Raw genomic sequence first — 8,915 nt, forward strand, 5'->3', positions numbered from 1 at the left:
ACATCTGAAGGGACTTTCTCCAGAGGAAGGGCGAACACTAATGGCTGTTTGTCGTCCACCAGGGAAATTTCCTGAAGGAACTGGTGAGCTACATTTTCTGCATCTTCCTCCTCCGGTGATGTGGAGACCTTCACCTCCTCACTGGGGACGCTCAAAGCTCCATTATCACACACAGCCGATACCCGTATTCTATACACTGTCTGGGGCTTCAGACCTTTGATGGAATAAAATTCTGTTTTTCTCTCAGTCCTTTTTTCAGTCCACTGGTCCTTCCCAAGTCCAGCCTCCACCTTTCTGTACTCCACCTTGTACTCCTTGACCACAACTCCTGAGGCAACCATGCTGGGACTCATCCAAGCCACGGAGATGACAGAAGATGCCACAGTGACCATTCTTAATCTCTCAGGAGGGCTGATGGGAAGGGTCTTTATGGGTGGGCTCAGGTAACTGGATTTACTAAGGCCTGGCTTGCAACAAGCAGCATACCGGAATAGGAAGTCTGTGTTTGGAGACAGATCTTTCAGCAGGAACATCTCCCTGGTGTCCTCTCTCTTCACGGTCTTCCATTTTTCTTCACCTGCAACCTTGTACTCTACCAGATTGCTGGAGATTGTAGCCTTTTCATATTCAGCTGGCTGAAACTTCAGCTGAATGCTGTGTCTGAGTTCACTGATCAGGAAAGGGAGAGGTTTTGAGGGCAACTCAAAGTTCTTGCTGACAAGCTCTCCCTCTTCATAAAGGTAAGTGGAGGCTCCTGGGGTGTCCATATCTGGGAGTGAGGCCACAATAAAGCGAATTTTCTCATTTGGTTGATTGATACTGAAAAAGTCTCGGATGGATTTGGCAACTTGGTGAGCATTGCGGGTCCTCTCCTTGTCCTCAAACCAGGCCGGGCCTTTGTTGACTTCGGGAGTGGACTTTGTGGACTTAGTCGATTCTTGTGAGAATTGCTCCTGAAGCCATTCCTGTAAACTCAAGAGAAATGGCTCCTCTTCATGTAAAGAAGTGAATACAAAAGAGACCACGTATACATTCTGGGGGTCCAGAACTATTTCTTCCAGCTTGTTCTGAGATGAGATCACTTCTATATTATTTAGAATAGTCAGACAAGAGTTGACATGGTTAATTTCACTTTTCTTGGTGTTTAGAAATTCACAGAGTCTTTGGCTGTTGAAGGGTGACTGTTTGATGGACATCAACAGATCCCCCAGGGTCCCTTCCTCCTGCCCTCCTCCCCGGATGGAAGGCAACACTCTGGCCAGCTCTTTCTGGAAAGTCTGCCTGTGTTGCTTTAACAGATCCTTGAACTGCTGGATCTTCTTCTTGATCTCAGGGAAGGTCTCAGCAATGGGATCGTTGGCTAGATCATTGCTTTGCATCTCAATGTCATTGAGTTCCTCCAAGATCTTTTCAGCATCACAGATCCATACAACGTTGATCTCACGGACTACCTTAGCTGCTCTGCGGTCCAGCATGCTCAGTGGGTAGAGCCAGACCCTCATAGGCACAGCCTTCTCCCCATGTTCCCCTAACAATTTTGATAGAGTTTCATAAACTTTCATGGCATCTTGGAAAGTGACTGGATTTTTGTCCAAAGAAAAGTCTCCATGGAACTTGCAATTGAACTTGAGGGCATTCTCTTTCTCCTCCTCATTTAGATCCATAGCTGCTTGTCCAGTGATTGATATTTCCTTCTTGATTGTAAACTGGAGACTTCTTTGAACATCTTTCACCATCTCTGTTGAGGAAACTTCTCGGTCAAAGACAAAGAAAGCCTGGGCTCCATAGAGGATGGCGGTGACCACATGCGTGGCTGTGCCCTGCTCAAAGACGGCTGGGTAAGAGACATTCTGGATTCCCAGGTGGCTCATTGTCAGCTGTTCATACTTGGTGGTGGTTTTGTACTGGACGGTGACTCTGGCCTGTTGCTTGGACTTCTTGGTGTCATGGAGATATTCGGCTGACCCTCTTACATCAATCAGCCCCCCGAGGAAACTGGCCTTGAGGGAGGCTGAGATGTCCAGGGCAGAGGCCTTGTCATCAATGCTGTCAGATGCAAAGATTTCAGTTTTGGTCTTGGGCTGAGGCTTGATGGCCAGGTCCTTCTGAAGAGAGTTGTAGTCCCAAAGGGTGACACCTACACGGAGCACAAGAAAATAGGAGGATGAATTGAAAGCAGACCTTGAAAATACCAGTTATTGGATAGAGAAGCTCCCGAGAGGTGGGACAATAGAGACATCTTCCCCCTGGAGGATTCCCCCATTTATGTCCAATCATCACCAGGGAAACATGACAAAATTTCAAAGGCTTTTGACTGAGTAGAGAGGAATGGGAATTGCTAGGCATCTATTGATTGCAAGAAAGATCTGCAACTCCCTGGAGGAACCACCATATTTAGATGAAGGGTTCAGAGTCACCTGCTCCACAACTTCAGAAGTCTATCCCTGAATTCACCATTCTACGGGGGACCATAAACTTCTTTTATTAGCTGTTTTCCAAACCATTTCAGTGCTTCAGGGGAGGAAAACTGTTGCATGTTTGATAATCAGTGCCAGGCCTGCTGCATCCTTGGGGAAGGGTTGGATATGCATTCCCACCTAGAAGGTCCTACTTAGCTAGCTGCTACTAGCAGGTTATGTACCCAGGAGCTGAACTCTGTCCTTGGGCTTAGCCTGTGCATTGATAGCAGTGCCTGTCTCCCTCCCTCCAGAGACCCATCAGCCTCTCCTCCAGCTCCTACCTGGGATGAGCTTATCCTTGCGGCAGTCGTACAAGGTCCCCAGCTGGAAGGGGCGTCCCAGGGCCGCTATCTCTATGGTGTCCTCTTCCAGGGCCATGCTTGGCTCCTGCAATTGCCGATGCTTCTGCTGCCCTACAGGAGAAGAAAAACATCTGGAGGAGGCAAAACCTGACGGTTGACTCTGTGAGGGGATGCAGGATGTGGGCACAAGCCACATTCCCCCCTGTGACGGTGGTCCACATTCTGGGTTTTCTGAGAAAGGAAAACTCCACACAGACCCTTGGAGTAGGAGCAGCAGTCCCAGCGCACAGCTGGTGGCAGTGCAGAAATCTCAGAGGGCCAAAATCAGCAACTCCTCAGGCAAAGATTATTTGAATTACATCTTTTTAATAGTATCCTTGTGAACATTGGGTGCTATCTAATAAAATGAAATTCAATGGTGAAAAGAGTAAGGTTCTACATTTAGGCAACAAAAACGGAATGCACAGGTACAGTTTAGGTGGTACCTTCCTCAACAGTAGTAACTGTGAAAGGGATCTTGGAGTCCTAGTGGGCAACCATTTAAATAGGAGCCAGCCGTGTGCAGCAGCTGCCAAAAAAGCCAACACAGTCCTAGGCTGCATCAACAGAGGGATAGAATCAAGATCACGTGAAGGGTTAATACCACTTTATAAGGCCTTGGTAAGGCCACACTTGGAATACGGCATTCAGTTTTGGTCGCCACGATGTAGAAAAGATGTGGAGACTCTAGAAAGAGTGCAGAGAAGAGCAACAAAGAGGATTAGGGGACTGGAGACTAAAACATATGAAGAACGGTTGCAGGAACTGGGTAGCTCTAATTTAATGAAAAGAAGGACTTGGGGGATATGAGAGCAGTCTTCCAATATCTTAACAGATTAACAGAGTTGGAAGGGACCTTATAGGTCATCTAGTCCAACCCCTCACTCAAGCTGGAGAACTTACACCAGTGATGGTTAACCTTTTTTTGGATTGTGTGCCAATAGTGAGGGGAGCACAGGGGGCTCATGCACGGGAGTGCCAAACCCATAATGCTGTGTGTGTGCATCCCCCCCCCGCGCATGCGCACACAACCCCTCTGCTTTTGGCACACTTTTTTTTCGCCCTCCCCAAGCTCCAGAGGCTTTATAGGAGGCTGGGGAAGGCGAAACAGCCTCCCCCCTGAAGCCTCCGGAGGGCGAAAAATGGCCTCAAATGAGGCCAAAGTCAGCTGGCCAGCACACGCATGTGCCCTGGAGCTGACAGGGCAACGCCTCGCATGCCCTAATGAATGGCTCCATGTGTGCCATTGGTTCACCATCATGGCCCTCCACCATTTCTAACAAGTGGCAGTCCAATGTCTTCTTGAAAGTCTCCAGGGATGAAGCCCCCACAACTTCTGAAGGCAACTTCTGTTCCATGGGTTGATTGCTCTCCCTGTCAGAAAATGTCTCCTTATTTCCAGGTTGAATCTCTCCTTAGTCAGTTTCCATCCATTATTCCTTCTCTGGCCTTCAGGTGCTTTGGAGAATAGGTTGACCCCCTCCTCTCTGTGGCAGCCCCTCAAATACTGGAAGATGCTATCATGTCTCCCCTGGTCCTTCTCTTCACCAGACTAGCCCAGTTCCTGCAACCGTTCTTCATATGTTTTAGTCTCCAGTCCCCTAATCATCTTTGTTGCTCTTCTCTGCACTCTTTCTAGAGTCTCAACATCGTTTTTTATAGTGTGGTGACCAAAACTGGATGCAGTACTCTAGGTGTGGCCTTACTAAGGCTTTATAGAGTGGTATTAATACTTCACTTGATCTTGATTGTGTCCCTCTATTAATGCAACTTAGGATTGCGTTGGCTTTTTTGGCTGGCTCCTATTTAGCTGGTTGTCCACTAAGACTCCAAGATCCCTCTGACAGCCACTGCTATGAAGCCTGTTTTCATCCAGTTCATATGTGCACTTTGGGTTTTTCTTACCTAAGTGTAGGACTTTACTTTTCCCTACATTGAATTTCATTTTGTTAGATAGGGCCCAGGGTTCAAGTCTGTCGAGATCCATCTGGATCTTGAGCCTGTCTTCTAGGGTGTTGGCCATTCCTGCCAGCTTAGTATCATTGCAAATTTGGTACGTTCTCAGGAGCTGCCACAAAGAAGAGGGAGTCAAGCTATTCGGCAAAACACCCGAGGGTAGGACAAGAAGCAGTGGGTGGAAAATAATCAAGGAGAAAAGAAACCTAGAACTGAGACATTTCCTTACAGTTAGAAGAATTAATCAGTGGAACAACTTGCCTCCAGAAGTTGTAAATGCTCCACACTCTGGGCCGGATTTTCCTATAGGCTAACTAGGCTTCAGCCTAGGGCCTCAAGATCAAGAGGGGCCTTTTATTTTTATTTATTTTCCGTGCCACATTTTTTATAAAGGTTAGTACCAATTACAACATGTTTCATTTAATATATTGATATATATCACAGTAATGATGTATTTTATTATCTCTCATGTAATTTACAAACTTAAAAATGGGAGGTGAAAGGGCCCCATAAGTGGAATAGCCTAGGGCCTCTTTTCATCTAAATCCGGGCCTGACCACACTGGAGGTTTTTAAGAAGAGGTTGGGCAGCCATTTGTCTGAACTGGTACAGGGTTTCCTGCCTAAGCTGGACTAGAAGACCTCCAAGGTCCGCCCCCTCAGCTCTGAAATACTAAATCATTTGCCAAAGTCACCATATGGATTTGATTGAGTGATTTGGTGATATCCACATGTCTGGTTTCCCTTGGAAAAAAATTCACGCAAACTGCTAGTGACATACAGGCCTTGTTTCCACTTCTATTCTATTCTATTCTATTCTATTCTATTCTATTCTATTCTATTCTATTCTATTCTATTCTATGCCATGCCATGCCATGCCATGCCATGCTATGCTATGCTATCCTATCCTATCCTATCCTATTTCTAGTGGGAGTTGTGATGATTGCAGTTCCTGTCCTCACCATGAGAGACGCTCTCTCGTGAAGGGTTTAGATCCTGTTTTCCCCATAGGGAAAAGGCTGCTTTGGTTTTGGTGTTGGGGATTCTTGGGGGGGGGGGGATGGAGGGGAAATCCAGAGATCTGATTTCTTTCCCCTGATAAATAAGGGTCCCTGGTGAGAATCAGTAGCATCTCCGAGATTTCTTTTGGGGAGGGGGATAAAAGCCCACTTGAAATCCCCCCAAAGCCTACCCAATTGCTTTACAAAGCTGTAGTAAGGCTACAGGTGAAGCACTGCATCCAGTTTTCATCACCACATCACCAAAAAGGTGTGGAGGCTTTGGAAAAAGTGCAAAGAAGATCAACTAAGAACTGAGCCGAAGAAGCTTCTTGGAGGAGAAGCGAAACTTCCTCAAAGAAAAGCCAGGAAGTCCAGTTGCCTCTTGAAAAAAGCAAAGAGCAACGAAGGTGATCAAAGGCCTGGAGACGGGAACACATGAAAGATGGTTGCAGGATTTGGGTTTGGCCAGTCTAGAGAAAAGAAGGACTGGACAGGACAGCAGCCTTCCAGAATTTGAGGGGCTGCCTAAAAGAAAAGGGGGACCACTTCTTCCCCAAAGCCCCAGAAGGCAGGAGAAGAAGCAACGGATGGAAACTAACCAAGGAGAGAAATAACCTGGAATTGAGGAGAAACTCCCTAACAGGGAGAACAATTAGCCAGTGGAACGGTTTGCCAACAGACCATGGGTGCTCCATAATTAATAAGAGAGCAGCTGCCTGGATGCCATGAACATGGCATCCAGCTGCACTTCCGGGTTCCATTGCAGGCATGCGCTCCGGCCAGCTGCTCTCTTCCGGGTTCTGGCATGCGCATGGCAGCTGGTCTTCGCATTAAGAGCAGCTGGGTGGCACTGATGGTTGTGACAGGACCCGGAAGAGCAGCTGGCGAGGGTTCATGTGCCCAGGGAGAGGGCTCTGTGTGCCACCTCTGGTAACGCCTGCCATAGGTTCACCCTCACGGGTATAGGATCTCCTGCTTGAGCAAGGGGTTGGACTAGAAGAGCTCCAAGGTCCCTTCTGGTTCCCTTCTGATTGATTGAGTGACTGACGGATCGATTGAGGAGGAAGACACACATGGACACGGCTGCCCACTTCCTCCTCCCCCCTCCTGGAAGGAGCCCCTCAACCTTGGGGGTTCAGCCAAGCCCCGCCTCCCCTGCAGACCTTCTGGAAAGGAGGAACAAGAGCAGAGTGGTTTGTCTCTGGCCCCTCCCATTCTCTCTCCCCACCCCTCCCCTCCCCCAGCACAGAGAGCAAAGTCTGATCCTCTGGAAGGAGCAGAGTTGGAATCTCACTGGAAAAATTCCTGGGGAGTCGGGAGGGGGGATTAAGAGTCATAATGGTGGGGGGGGGCTTTAGATGAAGTGTCCCCTCCTTCCCTCCCTCCCATTCCAGCTCTCCCCTTGTTAGCTACCTGGACAGGATTCAGCAGCCTTCCGAAAAGGAGCAACCCCTCTCCCCAAATGTCCTGGAATATTTTCCCCTCCCCAAGAAAACAGGTGCTTCTGTGTCACATCTATGGCTAAATCCCCCGTTTTTCTGTCCTGTGGAAACCACCCAACATTGAGGGATTCTGGTGTCCTATCCACCCCGGAGCCTTTCCGATAGAGAAGAAACTGCTTGCTCTCGTGTAAAAGCAGCTACCAACCCAGTTCAAGACCCACCTGCTTTCCATCAGGTACCCAGTAACAGCCCTGCCCTCACCCCACTCTGCTCCGTTGGCCCAGCAAATGCCAACTTGGGGGTCACAGTGCTTCTGGGGGGGTCCTCACCTGCTCGGAGGAATCAGGAATCCGTGGTGGCAGGTGGATCTCTTCCTCTCTGTGGCTGCTCCTCTGCTCAATCTCTCCGTCCTTTGAACTGCTGATGATTGGTACAGAGGTCAGAGATTGTAAAACCCTTGCAAGCCCTCAATAAATGTGACTGCAAGATTGTATTTCACAGCAGCCAAAAAGCTAACACGATCATCAGTTGTATAAACAGAGGCATAGAATCAAAATTACTGTAAGTGTTAGTACCGGTTTATAAAGCCTTAGTAAGGCCACACCTGAAATGCCACATCGAGATTTGGTCACTGCGTTTCAAAAAGGATGCTGAGACTTTGGAACAAGTGCCGAGAAGAGCAACTAAGCTGATTAAACCCTGGAGACTAAAAGCTAGGAAGAATGGTTGCAGGAATTTGGTCCACGTTGGGGAAGGAATGGGAGGGCATGGAACAGGCAACGTCAAATAAGATGTGGTCCATCATCCTCAATGGGAACCAGATGGAGCATTGTCCTTCTTCAGCAACATGCGTTGGGTCTCCTGGTCAAGCAAGAGGAAGAAGGACACGTGTCCAGCAGCCAAATTTGTCCAGGAGACACACCCGTACTTCCTGCTGCAAATGTGGCTGCTGGATACGTGTCCTTCTTCCTCTTGCCTGACCAGGAGACCCAAAGTGAGTCAGTGGAGAGAAGCATCTGGAGTGGAGTTGAAGGATGCTAAAAGATGGGAAGGACCCAGCGGGAGCCCGATTTCCACCCACAAGGACCCCCTCCCTGGACCCAGAGTGAAAAGCTTTGGGGGAGACCCTGCATTCTGTCCCGCCCTTGGAGTAAAAGCTACTGAATTCCATGTCCCCCTCCTCCAGGACGATTGGACCCCCTCCCCTTCTTCCCCTCTGGCTTTTCATCACATTGCAGCACAGAGCTGGTTAGGTTGAGCCTCACCAGTCCCCTTTACACCCCCCCCAAAGACAAAGCTTCTTTTGTGAATAAAAAGGAGGGGATTTAATAAGAAGATCTCCGATTGAAACAGAGATGCCCTTCCTAGGGAATCCAGGTATTGCCTGGATATAGAGGATATAGAACAGCTGCCCCCAATCCTTTGGGCACCAGGAACTGGTTCGGTGGGGGGGGGGCAGTTTTCCCATGGACTGAGTGCTTTTAGTTCCATATACCAACGGTCGTAGGGAGGGGTTGGTGCGAGGACAGACGAAAACCTTGTAGTCGGTTGGAGGACCGTGGCTGTTGGACACGCCCGGTCACTTGTACCAACCCCTGCATTCTAGGTGGCCAGGATCTACAGAGCCAGGGCCTGAGGCTGATGTTATGCAACGCGAGGTCCGTTGTCAATAAGGCCCCCCTCATTAATGACCTGATTTTGGAGTGGGAGCCGGACC

The sequence above is a fragment of the Natrix helvetica genome (assembly GCF_964273705.1).
Source record: "Natrix helvetica genome assembly, chromosome: Z".
Lineage (NCBI taxonomy): Eukaryota > Metazoa > Chordata > Lepidosauria > Squamata > Natricidae > Natrix > Natrix helvetica.